This window comes from Armigeres subalbatus, chromosome 3, assembly GCF_024139115.2.
Source record: "Armigeres subalbatus isolate Guangzhou_Male chromosome 3, GZ_Asu_2, whole genome shotgun sequence".
Taxonomy (NCBI): domain Eukaryota; kingdom Metazoa; phylum Arthropoda; class Insecta; order Diptera; family Culicidae; genus Armigeres; species Armigeres subalbatus.
Genome location: NC_085141.1, coordinates 353,246,751 through 353,273,748, shown reverse-complemented (window position 1 = coordinate 353,273,748; position 26,998 = coordinate 353,246,751). Strand labels below are relative to the sequence as shown.

Sequence of the window (26,998 nt, the reverse complement as noted above, 5' to 3'; positions counted from 1 at the left end):
AATTTTTAAAAATGTGTATGGACCGTGGACAATCGACATACTCCCCCTCCCCTTAAACTGTCCACGTGGTATTTTGACAGCCCCTAATGGTTATACTGCGCCCAAAACTATCCCTCATCAACAATGTTCGGTACCGACGGCCCCGCCGCGGTACGACCTAGAGCGACTGAAGCAACCTGATGTCGCCACTGCTTACGCGCAGCGTTGCAGGAAGAGGGTCAGCTCGATGGGGCCTTGAGGACTACTGGAATACAGTTAAAGCAGCCATTAACGACGCAGCGGAGAACAACGTCGGGTATGTGGGACGAAGTCGACGGAACGATTGGTTCGACGAAGAGTGCAGACAGATTCTGGAGGAGTAGGACGCAGCGCGGGCGGTCGCGCTGCAGCAAGGTACTCGGCAGAACGTGAAACGTTATAGACGGAAGCGGAGACAGCCGACCCGCCTTTTTCAGGAGAAGAAACGCCGCCTGGAAGAAGCGGAGTGCGAGGAGATGGAACAGCTGTGCCGTTCTCAAGAAACACGCAAGTTCTATCAGAAGCTCAACGCATCCCGCAAAGGCTTCGTGCCGTGAACCGAAATGTGCAGGAATAAGGATGGGAGCATCTTGACGGACGAACGTGTGGTGATCGAAAGGTGGAAGCAGCACTACAAGGAACATTTAACCCTTCCAGAACGGATGGGTCATATATGCCCATCGGGCTGGGCAAGTATGATCCATCCGTCCTGAAAGGGTTAAATGACACTGAGAGTACAGGAAGTGAAAGCCAAGGCAGCGGAGAAGATGCCTTCGTCAGTTCAGCGGACGATGGAAGCCAACTAGCCTTCACCTTGAGAGAAGTTAAGGATGCCATCCAACAGTCAAAAATAAAGCAGCTGATAAGGATGGTATCGGAGCAAGGCTCATCAAGATGGTCCCAGAAAAGCTGGCTACTTGCCTGCAAAAACTGATTGTCAGAATCTAGGAAACTGAACAGCTACCAGGGGTGGCCAACAAGAAAGGCGACAAGCTGGAGTGGGAGAACTTTCGTGCGATCACCATCCTTAATGCCCCCTACAAAATGATATCCCAGAACATCTCCCGTCGTCTGTCATTATTAGTGAATGAGTTCGTGGGAAGTTATCAAGCCGGCTTCGTTGACGGCCGCTCGATAACGGACCAGATCTTTATTGTACGGCAAATCCTTCAAAAATGCCGTGAATTCCAGGTCCCAACACACCATCTGTTCATCGATTTCAAGGAGGCATACGACAGTATAGACCGCGTAGAGCTATGGACAATTATGGACGAGAGCAGCTTCCCTGGGAAGCTTACCAGACTGATCAAAGCAACGGTGGATGGTGTGCAAAACTGTGTGAAGATTTCGGGTGAATACTCCAGTTCGTTCGAATCGCGCCGGGGACTTAGACAAGGTGATGGACTTTTGCATGATGAACATTTGCAAGGTGGCAGAACTGTACATCCGCCTGAAACGTGAAGCAACAAAAGTTGGACTGGTGGTGAATGCATCGAAGACAAATTACATGCTTGTGGGCGGAACCGAGCGCGACAGGGTCTGCCTTGGAGGAGGTCGAGGAATTCGTCTACCGTGGATCCTTGCTAAGGGCTGGTAATGATGTTAGTCGTGAAATACGAAGGCGCATCATTTGTGGAAGTCGGGCTTTCTACGTGCTCCAGAAGAAACTGCGGACAAAAAAGATTCACCACCGCTCCAATTGTTTCATGTACAAGACGATAATAAGACCGGCAGTCCTCTACGGACATGAAACATGGACAATGCTCGAGGAGGACTTGCAAGCATCCGGTGTATTCGAAAGACGGGTTTATTTTTTATTTAATTTTCCGACATGGATAACTAATTGCTTGCTTTCAGAACTTCGTAGATTTTTGGTGTTACAGATGTAACATCGTAAAACGAAGCACGCTTGTTTTACATAACACAGGCGCGACTGCATGCGTAACCAAAAACTGAGCGAATCCGGAAAGGTTAATCACATTTGTCTCGGTGGAAAGCCGTATATTTTACAATTTATTTCACCTCGATATGCATAAATATGTTAATCAAGATCTTCTTGAGGAAAAGAAAATTCTTGGTTTATGTGGCCTTCCGAAACTTTGCATCGAAGGTATTTTTATCTTAAGGGCTCATGTGTCGGGTTCGTCATATAAAATCTTTCCATACTGAAACCAAGTGCACGTTTGATCGTGTTTCTGCTCGGTATTCATGGCTGAGTCCATCTGGAGGCCGGACAGGACTGCCCACTGGATGGGTATTTGTTGTCTGTGCCAGGACCACAGATCAAACACCTCGGTGCGGATTGGCAGGTGTGAGCCTTGAGACCTTCAGCTACACACCTCCGGCAAAGCCGACTCCGATCAGGACCTTTGCAGTCATATGACTTATGTCCGTAATCGAAGCACTTGAAACAGGCCTGAGGTTGTTGGTTTGCGCTCACCGAGCATACCGACCAACCCACCTTCAGCTTGGTCTTATCCAGTACCTTCTTGGCGTCAGCCAGAGGTACCTGGAATGAGGCAACCTGCGTTCCAGTCTATACCTTTCCGCAACTGAATCGCGGTATCCTGGATTTCAACGCCACACTGATCTGTCAGTGCAGCTACCAGCTCGGTAATTTCGACCAGGTTTCCGCATTGGATTATCTCTACTGGGCATAGGGCTCACGTGAACCACATCACCTCTTCTGCCAACTTTTTAAACGCGGAACTCTTCCGCGCAGCATCTCGCTTGAGGACGAGGATCATCTCGCCTTTCTGTCTTCTGCGCATTCTGACTGGACATCATCCCCTAGACCAGTGAGCTTTTTATCGCCCCACAAAGCCTTCAGAACATCAGCATAGCTCTTACCATCAGTATTGATGATAATTGCTTCGCCTCTGTCATTCCTGCCATGACCTTTCCTCTACGGGCACTCCTCTTCTTGGCGAATGGCGCCTTCGCTTTTTCTACCGCTTTTCGCTCCTTCTTCGCCTTATTGGGATTCATAACTTGCCTCCAGGGCAGCCCTTCCTCCCGGCGAACTTTAGTAGTCCTCGTAGAAGGAGGAGCTGGTTTTCGTCGTTCCTTAGGGTCGGATACCTGCCCAACCTTCTCTCGACGGATCTTAGTAGCCTTCGTAGCTTGGCACTAGCTCCCTTAAAGACGTTTGCCATACTGATTTAACTTAGCTTAGAAGTTGCTCCAGTGACAGCCATGCGTCTGCGGAATTCTGCAGACTGGCTTTCGGCCAGCTGCTTTTCTTCAGTAGAGACTCGAATCTTCGAATCAGCTTTTTTCCTGGTCTCCACCGCTTGACTCACTGCCAACTCTTTCTCCTCAGTTAGTTGGCGGATCTTTCGTTCCACCTTCTTACTTGCCTGCAGTAAGGACTTCCACTCCTGCTTTGGCTCTACAAACATGTTGCAGAGGGTCAGCACGGACTTCTTAATATCCTTGCGGTACTTCCGGCCGTCGTCCAGAAAGGACATGATTACGTCCGTTACGTCTGCAATAACCTTCGTTTTCTGGCCTCCGCTCTCCTTGTGACTGGTCATCACTTCCGATGACTCTGGTCAGGGTAGGTCCGTCCATCTTGATCTCGATGGGCGGCTCCTGCGACCTGCCACGCTCTTCTGTTTCGCCTGCCCCTGGCGATCGGTGGGGCGACCTGTTAAGGCCACTTCGTCTGTCGAAGGGATACATCCTTTCTTCAGAGGCTTCTCAAATTTGTTTTTTTTTTTTGGTTTGGTCGACATTTTGATCCCACGAGCTCCGCAATAACGTGGTAAGCGAACGTTATATTTTGGGGGTGCCCAGGTACCCCGCAGGCTCCGTTAGCGGCCTGGTATTTATTTCACCCCTCAGACCATGCATCCCCTTGGCACGGGTCGCTTGCTATATCTCCAGTGTAGAGGGAGACGAACTCAACCATGCACAATCACTGCGAGGCAGCGCAAGTGCTGCTACAACAGTTGGTACACGAGAATAAGACCTATGTTTCTTTGCTGTCCGACCCGTACCGCATCCCTGCTAAACATAGCAGTTGGGTTGCGGATAAGTCCGGAATAGTGACCTTCTGGACTTGCGGGAGGTACTCCATCCAGGAGAAATGGGTCATCTCCTGATGATGAGGGTTTTGTTATAGCTACTGTCCTCCTAGATGGAGCATAGAGCAGTATACTAGGGTGTTAGATAATCCAGGGTTGTTACGGAGATCCTGAAATATTTTCCGCGCCAAACCCGCACCGACTAAAATCAAATCCGCGCGACGTGAAATCCATTCCACGCCAAACCCGCGCGATCCAGATCTAAACTCTAAGCAAATACACGTTAAATGTCAATTTTTGTATAACAATTTATTGAACGTCTTCTGTTCCAGTTCTTTTTTTACAATATTACTGATTTCAAATATATTTTTAAACTGCAACATATGTTTGTATCGAAATGCTAATAGGACTAATAAAACCGCAGTAAGTATTACAACCCTACTAAATGGCCTCTAAGGGAACAAGAACTAAACAGTCAAAACAATTTGCATAAGCACCGCTATTTGGATTAGATTATGGCTTTGGCATGTTTTGTTCCGTTATTGTCAGGGTTTTTTTTGTTAATAGAACTTTAAAAAATTCAGCAAAGGTACGTTGATATACAAATGAATTACGGTTTTCAGTTGTTTGATGTAACTGTAAATGTATCAGCATGTAGATGGCGAGTAAGCACGCGTCGCTGATGCTTTTTCAAAATCATATTTGTTGTAGAAATAAAATTAAGCATTCAATGATGGAAATGATGACGGATTAATGATTGTTCGTGCTTCCCGCATCCCCTTAAGGCCAGATTTGATCATAATTGATTAAAGATAAACGTGGCAAATATTTAAAAAAAATCTGTCAAAACCGCAATTTCTTTTGAAGTAATTAATTATGCAGCTTTGTTGTAGTTATTGACAAGACAAACTTGCGTAGATATTAAGAAATTAGACAATGAAGCTCAGTTTTTTAAACAAAACTTCTGTAAAACAAATATTTGAATTCATATCAAGAAACAAATAATACAAAATCTAAAATAGTTGCTCAAGCTCCGTTAATTTTTAAGTCAGAATCAAGCGTAAATTCCTTCAAAAATTCCAGAGGAACATTTTTAGAAATTTCAGAAGAAATTCCTTTGGAAATACGGCTGAATAATTTGCTTAAACTCCAACAGAAATTAGTCCGTTATTTCTCCTTCAATTCTTGTATCAAGCTTTTTAAAAAGTTCATGCAGAAATTTGTTTGACCATTCTTACTGGAATTTATCTTTCGTGCGCAGATTCATCCCAGAAATTTCTACGGGTCATCCTCCGGAAATTTTCATAGAAATGTTTGCAGAAATCCAACTGCCCTTGAATCTGCTGAAGTACTGAAATTGCCCCCAAATATCTGTGGGAATTCCTCCGAGAATTTTTACAAAAAATTCCTGGGAAATTATTTTTTAATTCATTTGAGAAATTTATTATGACTTCAAGTAAACTCTCCACAAATAACCTCCGGAAAATCTTCAGAGCTTACTTGCAGAAATCCCTTCATGAATTCCTACGGAAATCGCTTTAGAAATTCTTGCTGAAATTGATTGGTGACTTCCTGCGGAAAAACTCCCGGTTCTATTATTGAGAAATTATTAAAGAAATTTCTGTGATCATCGCTATAACTCTTTTGTAAATTCAAGGCGGCATTCTTTTCGATTTTCTATAGTCATTCCTGAGGTCACCGCTCCAGGAAATTCCTCCAAAAATGTATTTATAATTTTTCGGGTTTTTAATGCTGCAGAAATCCTTTTTACGCTGTGGAAATTTATTTGCAAGGAATTTATACAAGGATCACCATAGGGTCTTTGTGGAAACTTCTTAAGGAATTTTCTTCGTTTTCTGTTGGTAATCCTGTAAAATCGGAGTTTACCGAAAACATCATAAAAAACCCGCCAGAAATAACTTTTGAGAATCATTTTCTAATTTTTTACCGACTTTCTGCGGAAGAACTTATTAAAATGAGACATCTGCATTAAATCACAGAACATTTTTATGTTTTCAAAACCCTTATTCGTTCTAGATGAATGTTATAAAGGAAATATAAAATGTTCCAATATTATGAAAGAATTCTTGACTACTTTTGAAGAATGATATAATATATCATGATGAGTGGTTCATCGTAAAAGAAACAACCAATTCGAAACTGACAAACATTTTGGAATTACAAAGAAATTGACAAGATGAAAATTGGTGTTCATGTCCTTCAATAGACAACATGGTTTGTGTGCGTCGTGTTTTAGAATGGATTAAAAATGACAACAAGTGGCGTATCTCTCCTCATAACATTAGTTTTAATAATGCTTGAGAGTGTAATACATGCCATTAAATAAGGACTTGTACTTATCCGAAAAAATAATGTTAATAACAGGCATTGCAAACCATCACATCATTCGATCTTTTGAGCAAATATACTGATGAAATGATGGGATATCGATCTTAGTTATCTATCCGCTCAGTAACCAAAGTGCAATGTCCATAATTTTTCACAGCTTTTGTTGTGGCAACACCTTCGCAACGCGAAGAAACCCCGAGCTGCGCCGGCTATCCGGATCATCATCAAACGCTCAAATGATAATATCTTTTCAGAGTGCTCTTTGATTTGGGATAATATCTTTGCAGAAGCAAAGATAATATCCTGTGTTCAGATGATATTGCAATGCCTGGTTAAAAACCTTGAAACGTAAATTTTTTTTCAACACCATTGTAAAAGAAAATAAAGCCCATCTATAGATAGGAATCAAACTAATTTTCAAAAAAACTTCCTTAGATTTATCATTGTATTGATTAAATTTTCACCTGAAACTAAATCCGCGCCAAATCCGCGCGAAACCATAAAATCGTTATGTAAATCCGCGCCAAATCCGCGAAATCTGCGAAAATCGAAAAATCCGCGTAGTCGTAGCAACCCTGGCCTTGAGGAAGAATTCACAAAATTGTTCGTACTGACGGATAGTTTCCTGGCCATTGTTTTTCCTGATTATATCATTGTATTTTTGCTATAACAGCTAATACATTTTTGATACAGCTAGACTAAACGGACACTCAAGTAGAACCATTCAGACCATCATTGACAAACATAGAAAAACTTTGTACAGACAATCATTAACCACATTATCAACAATAACAAATGAATTGCGACGCGTAACCGTAAATTTTGATCATAACTTAACCAGACCATTACGTTCTAAACTTAAAAAAATTGGTATCGAACTAGTTTTGGGAAAATCTGGAGTTTATAAAATATCATGCCCTCACTGTGACAAAATCTACATAGGACAAACAAAACGAACATTAGATATGAGGTTCAAAGAACATTTGGCAGAAGTCACAAAAGCAACCAAAGACACAGAAAAAGGTTTACATTATCATTTCAAATCAAAAGTAGCAGAACATATATTTATCGAAGATCACCATTTAACTAAAGACAACATATCAATTCTCAGACACATCCAAAATCCTTGGAAACTTGACGTAGCAGAAAGCTTAGAAATTTACAAACAAAAACAATTAAACTTACTAAACAAAGATCAAGGAAACGGATTCACCTGGCTCTTTAAATTACTACCCACAAGACGACGACGAACCGATCCAAGTGACATGCCCTAATTGTACCCACATAATTCATACCTTTTGTACCTGTACTCCATATTTAAAGTTAGAAATCAATGTTTTTCTTCAGTCGATAACAAAACACTGAAGAAGTTTTCAAGTAGAAAACGAAATACGTATCTGATGATACATTAGTGATTATAGTGGAAGTAAATGGAAGTTTGAAATTTTCCTTGTAACATTTTCCCCTAAGACGCTCAATATTAATTATTTCTGCTAATAATGTGTTTATTTTGATAATGTAGAACATATCTAATTTTATTTTTGGAATACAACAGTGCCTTCTAGAACTGAAAACAGGGTCCACTGGGATGGCACCACTGACGGTCGGTATCGTAAAATGGCCATCATCAAAACGGGCTACTTGAGTATTAAATTGTCACCCAAAGACAATCCGTTCCAAATAACATCCAACGAATAGTGGCAATCCACTCAAAAGCTGGAATTCGCCGTGTCCACGTTTGACGATGAAATGGAAGTGGAAGTGCATACCGACCGAACAAAACTCTTCTCTAAAACCACACAAACAAGCCATATTAAACGGTTCGGTCGACAAGGCACGGGTGGTGTGGGCACGCGGATAAAGTCTATTCAAAATCGTGGACCGGACGGACGGGCGAAAGTAGTCAGTGGCCGGGGTACGGAAGAAATCCGACCGAGAGAGCAGCCGGAGAGATAATGGATATGAGCAAATTGAAAATGTAAGATGCTGAAAAACAACTTACCTTTATGGTCAGCCAGCCGATGGCTTGGCCTAGCCTAGCTGGCTGTTGGCCCCAGCCGCGCAGGCAGGCAGGGTTCGTACCGTGCCTCGTGGTTCGATTCGGTCGGTGCGATCGCCTTAAGAGGGTGGAGGCATTTAGATGGATTAGCTGGAAGTTGGAAAATTGCACAATTATTGTTTGTGTTTTCATCTGGCTTTCTCGCTCGTTCGCTCGTGATCCGGATGAAGTATAGGAAGGGGATTGGGGATTAAGTGCTTGTGTGTCTCTTTCACTGCTTGTTTTTTCTACTTAGGATGTTATGTTTTCCCTGAGTGCGGTGCGAGCGACCGGGTTGACTGAAGTTGGCTTCCTATCGGGGACTATTCGCTTAAAAACATGTCTGTGACAATATAAGTTTCTAGGAGAACTATTTCAAAGAATTTATTTCGCGGGAAAGTCTAGGGTTGTAGAAGATTTCAACTTCGTATCTTCTTCTTATTGACATTACATCCCCCACTATGACATTGCCGCCTAGCAGCTTAGTATTCAGTGAGAACTTCTACAGTTGATAACTGCGAGGTTTCTAAGCCGAGTTATCATTTTTGCATTCGTATATCATGAGACTAACATGATGATACATTTATGCCCAGGGAAGTCGAGAAAATTTCGAAACCAGAAATTCTCTAGACCGGGCCGAGAATCGAACTCAGCCACCTTCAGGATGGTCTTGCTTTTAAGCCGCGCTTCTTACTGCACGAGAATGGAAGGCCCCGGTAAGATGCACATATAATGTATATTAAATTTTGATCCCCAAAAAGTTTTTTTAAATGAATTCACCAAGTATGTTAAAAAATCAAAGCAAAAACAATTCAGAAAAAAATCTAATCCATATTTAATTAAATTTTTATCAAATCCAATAATAAAACCCAAACTAAACTTTAACTACAAGTTCAAAACAAATGTAAACAAAAGTAAATCCAGTTATAATAGATTACTAGCTGTCTGTATGTACCCGGCCTTGCTCGGAATTGCCAGTTTGGTTCGTAATTTTTTTTTCACAACCGGAGAATGGTAAAACTAATTGGTCAACATGGTAATTTTGTTTTCTTTTTGAAACTTCATCATTTGATTAAAATAAGGCAGATTTCACTTTTGGAGACATTCACTGATTTTGAAGAAAATATGGCCTTATTCCGGGCAAACGTCTATTTCTAAAGAAGGAAAAACATCCACTGATGCTACCGATGGAGCAATCACATCCACCATCCAGAAGGAAACACATTGCTTTCATTGGGCAAGCCATGATTCCGATATAGGGTGACTATTATATTTGCTTTATACCCAGCTAATGCATGTTTTCTCTTAAAGGTTTTTGTGTTTTAATTGTATTATCAACCGGAGTTATTATCACCATTACGGCTTTATTCCAGCACCACTCAAACAAATAACAGTTTCAGTTAGCACAAAACAAATGTCAAACGTCCGTTAAGTCAAATGACCATCACTTTTGATGCTGTTCATAATTATCCCAAATGCCCTTTATGCCGAATGACCTTAGGTCAAATGATGTTATGCCAATGGCCTGCTTCCTTCAGGGATATCATTTTAATGAAATATAATTTTCGTTTACGTCATCTTTGGGAAAAAAAAATCCAGAAAAATGCTATTCTTGAGGATTTGCCATTTTTGAGGAATTTTGGCAATTATTTTTCGGAGCATTGCACAATTTCAAAAAACCTCGGATGAACTAAATAATAGGGAATTTAAATTATGTCTAAAGGGTTCAGAAGTCATACTGAATTGTTCGTTCGTTTGTAAACATTACCCAACCCCAATAACCCCCCGCATTCAAAAAGTCCCTCCCAGTCTCTCTATAATCGTTTCCTTTGGGTAGAAAATGCGTGTTGCAAATTTAGTTTACATTGGACAGAGGGTTCTAAATTTTGTGGACATTAGTAAATGGGATCAGAAGTTACACTGAATTGATCGACAACTAAACAAAAAGCCTCCCTCATACCCTCCATACACCTCCCTCATGACCTACCCACATCAATCGTTTCCTTAGTACAGACAATATTTGATCCCCATATCCTTTCCATTTCAATAACTAACCCCCCTATCGGTTCCATAAAATAAAGAATGCGTGTTCCAAATTTCGTTGAAATCGACAAAGGGGTTCAGAAGTTAAACTGAGGTGATCGACTGCTAAGCATACCCCTCTCCCTCTTCCAAATATCATCCCTAACTCCCCTATCGACGTCTTATTAACATAAAGTATGTGTGTTCCAAATTTGGTTGAAATCGGCCAAAGAGCTCAGAAGTTATAATGAGTTGATCGATAACTAAATAATTCTTCTCCCTCCACACCTTCTCCCTTTTCCAAATAGCTTCCCTAACCACCCTATGGTCGGCTCCTTAACCTTGAAACCAAATCCAAAACTAATCGAATTCAAATTTAAATCCACTTCAATTCCGACCAAAACCCAAATCAATTCAAAATGTACATCAAAACCAATCTAAATGCAAATCAATTTCAATCCCAATTCAACTCAATCACATTCCAAATCAAATTCAAACAAAGTTTATATTAAAACCCAAAACCCGATTCAAATCCAAATCCAAATCGAATTCAAGACCAATAGATTTGGATTCAAAGCATTTCGGTTACAGTCAAAATATAATTCACATCATATCCGATAAAAATCCTCACAAAGCTCAACCCAAATCCAATTCAAAATCAATTCAAATTAAATTCAAATCAAAACAATATCTAAGGCGAATCCATTCCAAAACCGATTAAAAGTCAATCGAATTCTAAACCAAGTTCAATCCAAATCCGATTCAATTCCAACATAGATCCAATTCAAAACCAATCCATAGCAAAATATAATTCAAATACGAATGCAATCCGACTTAAATACAAATCCAATTCAAATCAAAACCAATTCCAATCTAATCCAATTCAATCAAAATCTAATCCAAAACATACAAATTCTGTTGAAATCAAATTCAAATACAATTTAAATCTCATCCAAATCCAATCAAATCCAAATCCGATCCAATACCAATCAAAATCAAATTCAAAAACAATTCAAATCCAATCGAAATCCAATCCAAATTTCATCCAAATCCAAACAAAATCCAACCCAACTCCAATATGAACCCAATTAAAATCCAAATCTAATTCAAATTTCATCCAAATCCAAACCAAGTTCAATCCCAATACGAATCCGATTCAATTCTAACTCAAATGCAATCGAAGTTGAATCCAAGTTCAATTCAAAACCAATCAAAATCCAAATCTAATTCAAATCCGAATGCATTTCGACCACAGTCCAATCCGAATCAAAATCTATCCGAATCCGAAATCCGAATTAAAATTCAATTCAAATCCTATCAAAATCAAATCTCACTCACAATCCAAATTGAATCAAAATCCAATTCCAAGCATGATTCAAATCCAATCCAAACTGAATCAAAATCCAAATACAATCTAATTCTAAAACTAATATAATTTTTTATCGAATCTACATAAATGCAATCTCATCTAGATCTAATCTAAGTCCCTTCCAAATCCAAATCCAATCTAAATCCAATCCAAATCCATTCCAAATGCAACAAAAATCCAATCCAAATCTATTCCATATCCAACCAAAATTCATTCCAAATCCATACCAAATCCAATCCAAATTGATTCAAAAAACAAATTTCATCCAAATACAAAATAAATCCAATCCAAATCTAATTTAAATCCAAACTTAATCCAATCAAAATCCATTCAAAATCCAATCCAAATACAACTCAAATCTAATCCTATCCAGTTTCAATTCCAATCCAAATCTAATCTTAATCAAAAAAATCAAAATCCAAATACAATCTAAATCAAATCCTAATCCAATCCTAATCGAATCTAAATCCAGTTTAACTCCAATTTAAATTCAATCCAAACCCAAAACCAAATCCAATTCAAATCCAACCCTAATCTAATCCAAATCTAATTCAAATCCAATCCAAATGCAATCCAAATCCAACTCAAATCCATTCCAAACCAAATCCAAATCATTCAAAATCCAATCCAATCCAAATTAAAAATAAATCCTTTCCAAATCCAACCCAAACCCAATCCAAATCCAATCCAAATTAAATCCAAATCAAATCCAAATTCATTTCAAATCTAATCCCAATACAATCCTAATCCAATTCAATTCCAACTCAAAGGCAATCGAAGTTAAATCCAAGTTCAATTCAAAACCAATCAAAATTCAAATATAATTAAAATCCGAATGCAATTCGACCTAAGTCCAATCCAAATCAAATCTAACTACAATCCAAAATGAATACAAATTCAATTCCAAGCCTGATTCAAATCCAATCTAAGTCCAGTTTAGCTCCAATTTCAATCCAAACCCAAAATCAAATCAATTCGAATCCAACCCTAATCTAATCTAAATCCATTACAAATCCAATCCAAATCCAATCCAAATCCAATCCAAATCCAATCCAAATCCAATCCAAATCCATTCTAAATGCAAACCAAATCCAATTCCAATATCATCCAAATCCATACTAAATCCAATCCAAACCCAATCCATTGGATCCAATCCAATCCAAATAAATCAAATCCAAATCCATACTAAATCCAATCCATTGGATTGGATTTAGAATGGATTTGGATGATATTGGAATTGGATTTGGATTCAATTTGGTTTGGATTTAGAATGGATCTGGTTTGGATTTGAGTTGCATTTGGATCGCATTTGGATTGGATTTGAATTAGATTTGTAATGGATTTAGATTAGATTAGGGTTGGATTTGAAATGGATTTGGATTGGATTGGATTTGGATTGCATTTGGATTGGATTTGGATTGGATTTGGATTGGATTTGGATTGGATTTGGATTGGATTTGGATTGGATTTGGATTGGATTTGGATTGGATTTGGATTGGATTGGATTTGATTGATTGACCGATTTGGATTGGATTTGGATTGATTTGGATTGGATTTGATTGATTTGGATTGATTTGACTGGATTTGGACTGGATTTGGATTGACTGGATTTGGACCTGATTTGGATTGGACTGGATTGATTTGGACTGGATTTGGATTGATTTGGACTGGATTTGGATTGGATTTGGACTGACTGGATTTGATTGATTTGAACTGGATTTGACTGATTTGGATTGGATTGACCTGATTGGACTGGATCTGGATTGGATTGATTTGATTGGATTTGATTGATTTGATTGGACTGGATTGATTTGACTGGATTTGGACTGATTTGACTGGATTTGGACTGATTTGGACTGGATTTGGACTGGATTTGGACAGGATTTGGACTGGATTTGGATGAAATTGGAATTGATTTGAACTGCATTTGACTGGATTAGAATTATATTTGTAATGGATTTAGATTAGATTAGGCTGGATCTGAACTGGATTTGGTTTTGGGTTTGACTGGATTTGTATTGGATTTGGACTGGATTTGAATTGATTTGAACTGATTTGGACTGGATTTGATTAGATTTGGATTGGATTTGGACTGATTTGGTTTTGGGGTTTAGATTGATTTGGACTGATTTGGACTGATTTGATTGATTTGACTGATTTGATTGGATTTGGATTGGATTTGGATTGATTTGGACTGGATTTGGATTGGATTTGGACTGGATTGATTTGGATTGATTTGACTGACCTGATTGATTTGGACTGGATTTGACTGGATCTGACTGGATCTGGATTGATCTGGACTGATCTTGGACTGGATCTGATTGGACTTGACAGGACCTGACTGGATCTGATGAAACTGGAACTGGATCTGAACTGCACCTGGACTGGATTAGGATTATATCTGTAACGGATTTAGACTAGACTAGGCTGGATCTGAACTGGATCTGGCCTTGGGCCTGACTGGATCTGTACTGGTACTGGACTGATCTGAACTGATCTGGACTGGATCTGGATTAGATCTGGACTGATATGGACTGGATCTGGCTTTGGGCCCAGACTGGATCTGGACTGACTTGAACTGGATCTGAACTGACCTGGACTGAACCTGGATCAGATCTGGACTGGATCTGGACTGATCTGGACTGGATCTTGGACTGAACCTGGACGATACTGGAACCGGATCTGGACTGAACTTGCCTGACTTCAGAAAGGACCTGAGCTGGATCTGGACTGGATTAGGACTGGACTAGGACTGGATCTGAACTGATCTGACTGGATCTGGACTAGATCTGGACTGGATCTGGACTGATCTGGACTGAACCTGACTGGATCTGGACTGACCTGACTGGATCTGGACTGATCTGGACTGAACCTGACTGGATCTGACTGGACTGACTGGATCTGACTGGATCGACTGATTTGGACTGACTGGATTGGATTTGACTGGATCTGGACTGATCTGGACTGGATCTGACTGACCTGGATTGATTTGACTGATCTGGACTGGATCTGGACTGGATTTGGATTGATTTGATTGATTTGGATTGATTTGGACTGATTTGATTGATTTGGATTGATTGACCTGGATTGATTTGGACTGATCCTGACTGATTTGGATTGATTTGATTGGATTTGATTGATCTGATTGATTTGATTGATTTGACTGGATTTGATTGATTTGGATTGATTTGACTGGATCTGGATTGATTGGATTTGGACTTGGATTGATTTGGATTGATTGGATTTGGATTGATTTGACTTGATTGGATTGATTTGATTGATTTGGATTGATTTATATTGATTTGGATGGATTGATTTGGATTGATTTGATTGATTTGAATGGATTACAAATCCAATCCAACCAATCCAAATCCAACTCAAATCCAATCCAAACCATTGATTGGATTTGGATTAGATTTGATTGATTTGGATTGATTTGGATTGGATTTGATTGATTTGGATTGATTTGGATTGATTTGATTGATTTGATTGATCGGATGGATTGGATTTGGATTGGATTTGGATTGGATTTGGAATGGATTACAAATCCAATCCAAATCCAATCCAAATCCCACCAAATCCAATCCAAATCCATTGGATTGGATTTGGATTAGATTTGGACTGAATTTGACTGATTTGGATTGATTTGGATTGATTTGATCGATTTGATTGGATCGGATTGATTTGGATTGATTTGACTGATTTGGATTGATTTGACTGAATCTGACTGATTTGACTGATTTGGACTGGATTTGGACTGGATTGACTGACTTGACCGATTTGGATTTGACTGATCGATTTGATTGGACTGACTGGATTGGATCGATTGACTGGATCGACTGGATTGGACTGGATTGATTTGATTGGATTTGACTGACTGGATTGATGATTGATTGGATTGACTGGATTGACTCGGAAACGATTACATCCAATCCAAACCAATCCAAACCAACCCAAACCAACCAAACCACTGATGATTTGATTGATCGATTGATTGATTTGACTGATTGATTGACTGATTGACTGATGATTGACTGACTGGATTGACCTGACTGATGGATTGACTGACTTGACTGACCTGACTGACCTGATTGACTGATCGATCTGATTGATTTGATTGATCGATTGACGGATTGACTGATTGATTTGACGATCGATCCTGATTGATTTGATCGGATTGATTTGATTGATTGATGATTGATCGACTGATTGATTTGATCGATTGATTGATTGACGATGATTTGACTGATTGACGATTTGATTTGATTTGGATTGATTTGGCCTGATTTGGATTGATTTGATGGATTGATTTGGATTGACTGGAAACGGACTACAAATCCAATCCAAACCAATCCAAATCCAACCCAAATCTAATCCAAACCATCTCCAAATGCAAACCAAGTCCAATCCAACATCATCCAAATCTAAACCAAATCCAAACCAAATACAATCCAAATCAAACCACATCCAATCCAACACAAACCAACCCAAATCCAATCCAAACCAATCCAAACCAATCCAAATCCAATCCAAATCGAATCCAAACCAATCCTAATTCAATCCAAACCAATCCAAACCAATCCAAATCCAATCCAAATCAATCCAAACCAATCTAAACCAATACAAACCAATCCAAACCAATCCAAACCAATTCAAACCAATCCAAACCAATCCAATCCAAATCAAACCAAACCAATCCAAACCAATCCAAATCTAATCCAAATCTAATTCGAAGCCAACCCTAATCTAATCTAAACCATTACAAATCTTATCCAAACCAATCCAAATCCAACCCAACCAATCCAAACCATCTGAAATGCAAACCAAGTCCAATTCCAATATCATCCAAACCATACCAAATCCAATCCAAACCCAATCCAAATACAAAACCAATCAAAACCCAATCCAATCCAAATTAAAAATAAACCCAATCCATATCTATTCAAAATCCAATTCCAATATCATCCAAATCATACTAAATCCAATCCAAATCAAACCAAACCAACCAAACCAACCCAAACCAATCCAAACCAATCCAAACCAACCAAACCAATCCAAACCAATCCAAACCAATCCAAACCAATCCAAACCAATCCAATCCAAACCAACCAAACCAATCCAAATCTAATCCAAATCCAATCCAAATCCAATCCAAATCCAATCCAAATCCAATCCAAATCCAAACCAAATCCAATCCAAAACCAATCCAAATCCAATCCAAACCCAATCCAAATCCAACACAAATCCAATCCAAATCCAACACAAATCCAATCCAAATCCAATCCAAACCCAACACCAAATTCAAACCCGAAACCAAATCCAATTCGAAGCCAACCCTAATCTAATCTAAATCCATTACAAATCTAATCCAAATCCAATCCAAATCCAATCCAAATCCAATCCAAAACCAATCCAAATCCAATCCAAATCCAACACAAATCCAATCCAAATCCAATCCAAATCCAACACAAATCCAATCCAAATCCAATCCAAACCCAAAACCAAATTCAAACTCGAAACCAAATCCAATTCGAAGCCAACCCTAATCTAATCTAAATCCATTACAAATCTAATCCAAATCCAATCCAAATCCAACTCAAATCCAAACCAAATCCATTCTAAATCCAATCCAAATCCAATCCAAATCCAATCCAAATCCAATCCAAATCCAATCCAAATCCAATCCAAACCCAAAACCAAATTCAAACCCGAAACCAAATCCAATTCGAAGCCAACCCTAATCTAATCTAAATCCATTACAAATCTAATCCAAATCCAATCCAAATCCAACTCAAATCCAAACCAAATCCATTCTAAATCCAAACCAAATCCAATTCCAATATCATCCAAATCCATACTAAATCCAATCCAAACCCAATCCAAATTAAAAATAAACCCAATCCATGTCCAATCCAAACCAAAGCCAAATCCAATCCAAATCCACTCCAAATCCAATTCTAATCCAATCCAAATCCAATCCAAATCCAATCCAAATCCAATCCAAATCCAATCCAAATCAAATCCAAATCCAATCCAAATCCAATCCAAATCCAATTAAAATCCAATCCATATCCAATCCAAATTCATTTCAAATCTCATCCCAATGTAATCCGAATCCGATTCAATTTCAACTCAAATGCAATCGAAGTTTAATCCAAGTTCAATTCAAAAATAATTAAAATCCAAATCTAAATAAATCCGAATGCAATTCGACCTATCAAAACCTATCCAAAACTAATCCAATTCAATTAAAATCCTATCCAAATCAAATCTAACTACAATTTAAATTGAATGCAAATCCAATTCCAAAACTGATTCAAATCCAATCTAAGTCCAGTTAAACTACAACTTATAAACAATCCAAACCCAGAAACAAATCCAATTTGAATCCAACCCTAATATAATCTCAATGCAACCCAAATCTAATCCAAATCTAATCTAAATCCAATCCACATCCAATGCCAATGTCATCCACATCCTTTCCAAATCCAATCCAAACTAATCCAAATACAATTAAAACTCAACCCAAATCTAATCCAAATCCAATTCAAATGCATGCAATTCAATCACATCCAAATACAATCTAAATCTATTTAAAATCCATTCCAAATCCAATCCAAATGCAACTAAAATCCAATCGAAATCCACTCCAAATCCAATCCAAATGCAATTCAAATCCAACCCAAATCCAATCCAAATTCGTTCCATATTCAATCCAATCTAAATGCATTTAAAATCCAATACAAAAGTCATCCAAATCTAATCCAAATCAAATCAAAATCCAACCAAATCCATTCCAAATCCTATCCAAAACCATTTCAAATCTCACCCCAATCCAATTGGAATCCAATTCAATTCTAACTCGTACGCAATCGAAGTTTAATCCAAGTTCAATTCAAAACCAATCAAAATCCAAATCTAATTTAAATCCGAATGCAATTCTTACAATCCAAATAAAAACCTATCTGAATCTAATCAAATTCAATTAAAATCTAATCTAACTCATATCCAAATCCAATCTTAATCCTTTCCAAATCAAATCCAAGTCCAATCCAAATCCAATCGAAATCAAAATTCAAATCCAATCAAATCCCATGCACATTCAAATCCAATCCAAATTGAATCAAAATCCAATCTAAGTCCAGTTCATCTCCAATTTAAATTCAATCCAAATCTAATTCAAATCCAACTGGAATCCAATCCAAATCCATTCCAAATCCATCCCAATTTAAATCCAGAACCAATCCAATTCCAAGTCTTATTTCAATCCAATCGAAATTCAAATCCAAGCTAAATCCAATCCAGCCCAAGTCTAAATCAAATCTAACTCAAATCGGAATTCAATCTAAATCCTATCCAAATCCAAGCGAAATCAAATGAAATATAAATCCAAATCTCATCCAAATGCAATCTAAATTCAATCCAATCTAAATTTAAATTCTATCAAATCTAAATCAAAAACCAATCCGATTGATATCCAAGTCCAATCGAAATCAAAATACAATTCAAACCAAATTTAAACCCAATCCAAATCCAATTCCAACCTTAATAAAATCCAAATTCAATTTAAATCCAATCCAAATCTAATCGAAATCCAAATCCAATCCAAATTCAATCCATAACCAATCCAAATCTAATTTTAATTTAATCGAGATCCAAATCCAATCCAAATCCAAGCCAAATCCAATCCAATCTAACCCCAATATGAATCCAATCCAAATCCTAATCTAATTCCCATTCGAATGAAATCCAAATTCTATCTAAATCTCCTCGAAATCAAAAATTCTATCCAAATCTCATCCAAATCCAATCCAACACAATTGAAATCCAATCCAAATCTGATACCAATCCAAACTCAATCTAATTAGAATCCAAATCCAATCGATATCAAAATCCAATCCAAATCCAATTCTAATCCAAATTAAATCCACGCCAAATCCTAAACCAATTAAAAAACAATCCAAATCCAACAAAAATCCTTTTCATATGCAAAAAAAAAATCCCAATTTAACCCAAATCCAACCCAAATCTAATCTTAATTCTATCCAAGTCGAATCTAAAACAAACCCAAATGCAATACAAATTCGATCCAGATCCTAACCATTTTAAATTCAACCCAAATTCAATCCAAAATCAATCTAATTCTTATCCAATTCAATCAAAACCTAATAATCAACATCAATTCCAATCCATACTCCTAATATATCAAATGCGATCCAAATTTCTTTCAAATACAAGCTATCCAATCGATATCCAATCACAATTAAAATCAAATTTATTTCAACTTCAATGTAAATCCAGTTCCACCTTATGCGAATCCAAACTTAATCCAATCCATATCTACTCCAAATTCAAGGATAATTTAAGTCACACCAAATTTTATCTTAATTATTTTGAATCCAAATCCAATACATAACAAAGCAAACTCAATCAAAGTGCAAGTGAAGTCAAATCCATTTTTCAGTTTAAATCAAATCACTTGAGAATACATTCACAAAATTTAAAAGTCTACTCCGAATCACAAAAAAAAGTGATTCGCTATCTGCCTCTGTTTGGGAAAATCTGAAGAATAACCTATTTTGCAAACGTCTACCTGGCAGAGATTTCAATTGCAAATATGGCATAACCGTTGTCTCCCCATTATGTCGGTAGAGCAATGACCGACGAAGAAATCGAGCTTTTTCCACTTACTTCTGTGAGCCGAAATTGACTTTGAATTAACGTCGCCGTTCGCTCTCGCAAGGGCACTTGTGCTCCCCCGAAGAGGGCGAAAGTTTTATTATTAGAGGTCTCCTGTGAATGTGCACGTTCATGACATTAGAGAAATAGCGGAGGAAAAAACTTTTCTTATTTTGGCAATAACATTCAATTTCCAATTCAGCGCACATGAATGGACCACGCCACGACCAACGACGACGATGGCAACGAGGACGACGACGACGGCAGGGCCAAATCTGCAGACTTGGGCGAGTGTGCAGATCAGCTCAGATACGACGCATGTGCGTGCTCGTGTGGGAAGGCATAAAAGACATTTCCATAAATATACTTACTAAACTAAACATTAGAAGTCGGAAAAGCATCGGTGAATGTGGGTTTTAGTGGGAACAGCAACAACAACAAAACATGGAAATGGGAGCGTGTAGTTTGAGAAGAGCGTGAATAATTTGTTTGCAGAACTTGAAAATAGAATAATGAGATTTTCTGTTCGTTAGAGTTCTAATCGAATAAATCTCTTTCTATATCGTGGGCAGTACAGCATACTCAAGTTATCTTAAGATGTTCGTTTATTGTGGAACTGGAGTAATCTAAACAAGCATGAGACATTTATAAATAATATGATGGTGCGTTCTGTATGCGTTTTATAATTTATTTCCGAAAAAAATACAAGCTGTATTGTAGCAACATGATGTCAGTTAATTATTCTCGTCATTCAGTTAGTGAACAAAACATTTTAAATTAGGTACATCAAAATTTGTCTTGTGTGTAGTTTGAAATATCTCAAAGAAATTTACATTATGAATCGTCATACAGTCGTCGCTGTACCATTAAATGTCGCCATGGAATGGTTACTAGCTAATTTTGATTTTATATAAAACCATTCAACTGCAATTCCAACCAATCAGAACTTATTTCATCACATTTTCAATAAATTTGGCCCGTTTCTTCAAGCCCTCATCAGTCGTCATCCGCCGACATTAAATTTGATCTGCTCAAAGCTACAAATTTACTGCCGCACAAATACCTCGCTGGTTCTGTTCGTGCTTCTCCCCGCGCGTCAGTCAGCCCAAGTGCGTTCGAATGTCAGATTGGGAATTTGGAGAACGTCACTCCTCACTCTGTCCCGTCATCTTCATCAACGATATGCCTATTATTTGTGTGAAATTTTGTATACCGTTCGATTTCCGCTGCTTTATTGTTGTTTCGTGGTGGTTTCGGAATAGAAGCTTTTTTTTGGGATGGTGGGCGCCACCGCCGCCCCATTGTTCTTCTCTTTCCATTTTCAGTAAGTACACGACAAGGCGACTGTTATTAGTTGGTACTTCAAGACGAAAAAGGAATGCCATCGATTGGCAGCGGCCAACGACGGTTTGCACTCGACAAACATCAAACATCACACGATCCTTTTCTGCAACCTCAGGGCTGGTTGCGACCAACACGGTGCAGTTATTTGCTAAACCAAAAAAAAAAGTAATCTTTTTATTGGACATATTTTTTTTTTACAAACTCTTAATAATTTGTGTGGAATTTGTTTTGGATCGGTTCTCGATTAGGAAACATTTAATTCTGAATATGGTCAGAATATATTCATAATAAATATTGCTGACGTTTAATCTTAATTCTCTATTTCGAATCTGGTAGGTTACAGTCTGTGCAGAATCTAGTTAAGAAAACGAGTTCATTTTAAGATCCTACTTTTTGAGTTCTAAGTTCTTTTCTGCTTATATCGAAATCTAGCTCATGCTGTCGAGCTTTTGTTTTGACTGATTGAAATAGGATTGGATATTAATTTGATTTGGATTGAATATGAAATAGATTTGAAATGGAATTGTATTGAATTTGGAACAGATTTAACTCGGGTTTGGATTGAATTTGGATTGGATTTGGTTTGAATTTGGATTGGATTTGGATTGGATTTAAATTGAAATTGAATTGTATTTGGATTAGATTTGATTTGAATTGTATTTGGATTTGTATTGAATTTTATTTGGATTTGGATTGCATTTGAATTGGAATTGAATTTGGATCGGATTTAACTAGAATTAGGATTGAAATTGGATTTGATTTGCTATGAAATTGGTTGGAATTTTGATTGGATTTGGATTGGATTTAGTTTGAATTGTATTTAGATTGGATATGGATTGATTTTGGATTGTATTTGGATTGGATATGGAATAGAATAGCGGGCAGCAGGGACTATGTCCAAAGGCTTGACGATCCCTCCCCAGGCCATCTGCGAGTTGTGGGGCTTGCCTAGGATGTGGTGGGGTTTGACAGTGGGCCCTGTTAAACCTCTATAAAAAGCTGCATGTATCCGCAAGTAAACTCCACCAAAGCGACCGTGTGCCGCTCAAAGCGCACAAGCCAAAGTCCTGGTGTTAGGTGGGACGCTAAACAGCCCTGACACGATGGCCCTCCGACGAGACAGGAGGTTTGCGCAGGCCCAATAAGCCGCCTAGAAAACCAATCATTACGAACAATATAAGAGATAATGCGACTCGATATAATCGGCAAAGACCTAGGCGACGAATAAAGGATCACAATTGGAAGCTTGGAACATGGAACTGCAAGTCGCTAGGTTTCGCAGGTTGCGACAGGATGATCTACGATGAATTACATCCCCGCAACTTCGACGTCGTGGCGCTGCAGGAGATTTGCTGGACAGGACAGAAAGTGTGGAAAAGCGGGCATCGAGCGGCTACCTTCTACCAAAGCTGTGGCACCACCAACGAGCTGGGAACCGGCTTCATAGTGCTGGGTAAGATGCGCCAACGCGTGATTGGGTGGCAGCCAATCAACGCAAGGATGTGCAAGCTGAGGATTAAAGGCCGTTTCTTCAACTATAGCATCATCAACGTGCACTGCCCACACGAAGGGAGACCCGACGACGAGAAAGAAGCGTTCTACGCACAGCTGGAGCAGACATACGATGGATGCCCACTGCGGGACGTTAACGCACAGGTAGGAAGGGAGGAAATGTATAAACCGGTCATCGGACCGGATAGTCTGCACACCGTATCGAATGACAACGGCCAACGATGCATAAACTTCGCAGCCTCCCGCGGAATGGTAGTCCGAAGCACCTTCTTTCCCCGCAAAAATATCCACAAGGCCACATGGAGATCACCTAACCAAGAAACGGAAAACCAAATCGACCACGTTCTAATCGACGGTAAATTCTTCTCCGACATCACGAACGTCCGCACTTACCGCAGTGCGAATATTGAATCCGACCACTACCTCGTTGCAGTATGCCTGCGCTCAAAACTCTCGACGGTGTACAACACGCGTCGAAGTCGGACGCCGCGGCTTAACATTGGGCGGCTACAAGATGGTAGACTAGCCCAAGAATACGCGCAGCAGCTGGAAGTGGCACTTCCAACGGAAGAGCAGCTAGGCGCAGCATCTCTTGAAGATGGCTGGAGAGATATTCGATCCGCCATTGGTAGCACCGCAACCGCTGCACTTGGCACGGTGCCCCCGGATCCGAGAAACGACTGGTATGACGGCGAATGTGAGCAGTTAGTGGAAGAGAAGAATGCAGCATGGGCGAGATTGCTGCAACACCGCACGAGGGCGAACGAGGCACGATATAAACAGGCGCGGAACAGACAAAACTCGATTTTCCGGAGGAAAAAGCGCCAGCAAGAAGATCGAGACCGTGAAGAAACGGAGCAACTGTACCGCGCTAATAACACACGAAAGTTCTATGAGAAGTTGAACCGTTCATGTAAGGGCCACGTGCCACAGCCCGATATGTGTAAGGACATAAACGGGAACCTTCTTACGAACGAGCGTGAGGTGATCCAAAGGTGGCGGCAGCACTACGAAGAACACCTGAATGGCGATGTGGCAGACGAAGATGGCGGTATGGTGATGGACCTGGGAGAACGCGCGCAGGACATAATTCTACTGGCTCCGGATCTCCAGGAAATCCAGGAGGAGATTGGCCGGCTCAAGAACAACAAAGCCCCTGGGGTTGACCAACTACCAGGAGAGCTATTTAAACACGGTGGTGAGGCACTGGCTAGAGCGCTGCACTGGGTCATTACCAAGATTTGGGAGGAGGAAGTTTTGCCGCAGGAATGGATGGAAGGTGTCGTGTGTCCCATCTACAAAAAGGGCGATAAGCTGGATTGTAGCAACTACCGCGCAATCACATTGCTGAACGCCGCCTACAAGGTACTCTCCCAAATTTTATGCCGTCGACTAGCACTAACTGCAAGGGAGTTCGTGGGGCAGTACCAGGCGGGTTTTATGGGCGAACGCTCCACCACGGACCAGGTATTTGCCATTCGCCAAGTACTGCAGAAATGTCGCGAATACAACGTGCCCACATATCATCTATTCATCGACTTCAAAGCCGCATATGATACAATCGATCGAGACCAGCTATGGCAGCTAATGCACGATTACGGTTTTTTAGATAAACTGACACGGTTGATCAAAGCAACGATGGATCGGGTGATGTGCGTAGTTCGAGTTTCAGTTTCTCGAGTCCCTTCGAACCGCGCAGAGGGTAACGGCAAGGTGATGGTCTTTCGTGTTTGCTATTCAACATCGCTTTGGAAGGTGTAATACGAAGAGCAGGGATTAACACGAGCGGTACAATTTTCAATAAGTCCGTCCAGCTATTTGGTTTCGCCGACGACATAGATATTATGGCACGTAACTTTGAGAAGATGGAGGAAGCCTACATCAGACTGAAGAGGGAAGCTAAGCGGATCGGACTAGTCATCAACACGTCGAAGACGAAGTACATGATAGGAAGAGGTTCAAGAGAAGACAATGTGAGCCACCCACCGCGAGTTTGCATCGGTGGTGACGAAATCGAGGTGGTAGAAGAATTTGTGTACTTGGGCTCACTGGTGACTGCCGAAAATGACACCAGCAGAGAAATTCGGAGACGCATAGTGGCTGGAAATCGTACGTACTTCGGACTCCGCAAGACGCTCCGATCGAATAGAGTTCGCCGCCGTACCAAACTGACAATCTACAAAACGCTAATTAGACCGGTAGTCCTCTACGGACACGAGACCTGGACGATGCTCGTGGAGGACCAACGCGCACTTGGAGTTTTCGAAAGGAAAGTGCTGCGTACCATCTATGGTGGGGTGCAGATGGCGGACGGTACGTGGAGGAGGCGAATGAACCACGAATTGCATCAGCTGTTGGGAGAACCATCCATCGTTCACACCGCGAAAATCGGACGACTGCGATGGGCCGGGCACGTAGCCAGAATGTCGGACAGTAACCCGGTGAAAATGGTTCTCGACAACGATCCGACGGGCACAAGAAGGCGAGGTGCGCAGCGGGCGAGGTGGATCGATCAGGTGGAAGATGACTTGCGGACTCTCCGTAGACTGCGTGGTTGGCGACGTGTAGCCATGGACCGAGCCGAATGGAGAAGACTCTTATATACCGCACAGGCCACTCCGGCCTTAGTCTGAATAAATAAATAATGGAATAGATTTGGATTTGGATTGGATTTAAATTGGATTTGGATTAGATTTGGATTGGATTTAGATTGCATTTGAATTGGATTTGGATTGAATTTGGTGTGGATTTTGATTGGCTTTGGATTGGATTGGCTTTGGATTGGATTTGTATTTGGATTTGGATTTGATTGGGATTGGCATTAGATTGGATTTGGATTGGGTTTGGATTTGGATTAGATTGGATTGGATTGGGATTGGCTTGTGATTGGATTTCGATTGTATTTGGATTGCATTTGAATTGCATAAGGATTGGTTTTGGATTTGATTTCAATTGGTTTCGGATTGGATTTGGAATGAATATGGAATGGATTTGAATTGAGATTGTAATTAGTTGGGAATGGATTAAACTCGGTTTCCGATTGAAATTGGATTTGGTTTGAATTTGGATTGAATTCGGATTGGATTTAAACTGGATTTGGATTGGATTTGGTTTTAATTTAGATTGGATACGGATTGGATATGGATTGCATATGAATTGGATTTGGATTGGATAAGGATTGGTTTTGGATTAGATTTGGTTTTGGATTGGACTACCAAATCCAATCCAAAGCCATGCCAATTTGTACTGGATTTGGTATGGCTTTGGATTGAATTTGGATTTAATATGGAATAGATTTGAATTGTTATTGAATTTAATTTGGAATGGATTACACTCGGTTTTTGGTTGAATTTGGATTTGATTTGGATTTGGATTGAATTCGGATTAGATTCGGATTGAATTAGGATTTTATTCGGATTGGATTTGGATTGAATTTGAATTGAATATGGAATGGATTTGAATTGGAATTGAATTTCATTTGAAATGGATTTAACTAGGTTTTGGATTGAATTTGGATTAGATTTGGTTTGAATTTGGATTGAATTTGGATTGGATTCGAATTGAATTTGGATTGAATTTGGTTTGAATTTGGATTGGATTTGGATTGGATTTTAATTGAATATGGAATAGATTTGAATT

At 39.6% G+C, this 26,998-nt stretch overlaps 1 protein-coding gene across 2 annotated transcripts in view; it reads right to left on the bottom strand.

Annotated features, from left to right (window-relative positions):
* LOC134226090 (uncharacterized) overlaps positions 1 to 26,998 on the bottom strand; it is a 631,583-nt gene that overhangs the window by 266,022 nt on the left and 338,563 nt on the right. The window contains exon 2 of one of the 2 annotated variants that reach the window (XM_062706630.1): positions 8,398 to 8,544. The exons of the other annotated variant lie outside the window; for it this stretch is intronic. The gene's annotated coding sequence lies outside the window, so the exon portion shown is untranslated. The remainder of the gene's footprint in view (positions 1 to 8,397; positions 8,545 to 26,998) is intronic. 2 annotated transcript variants of the gene reach the window in all.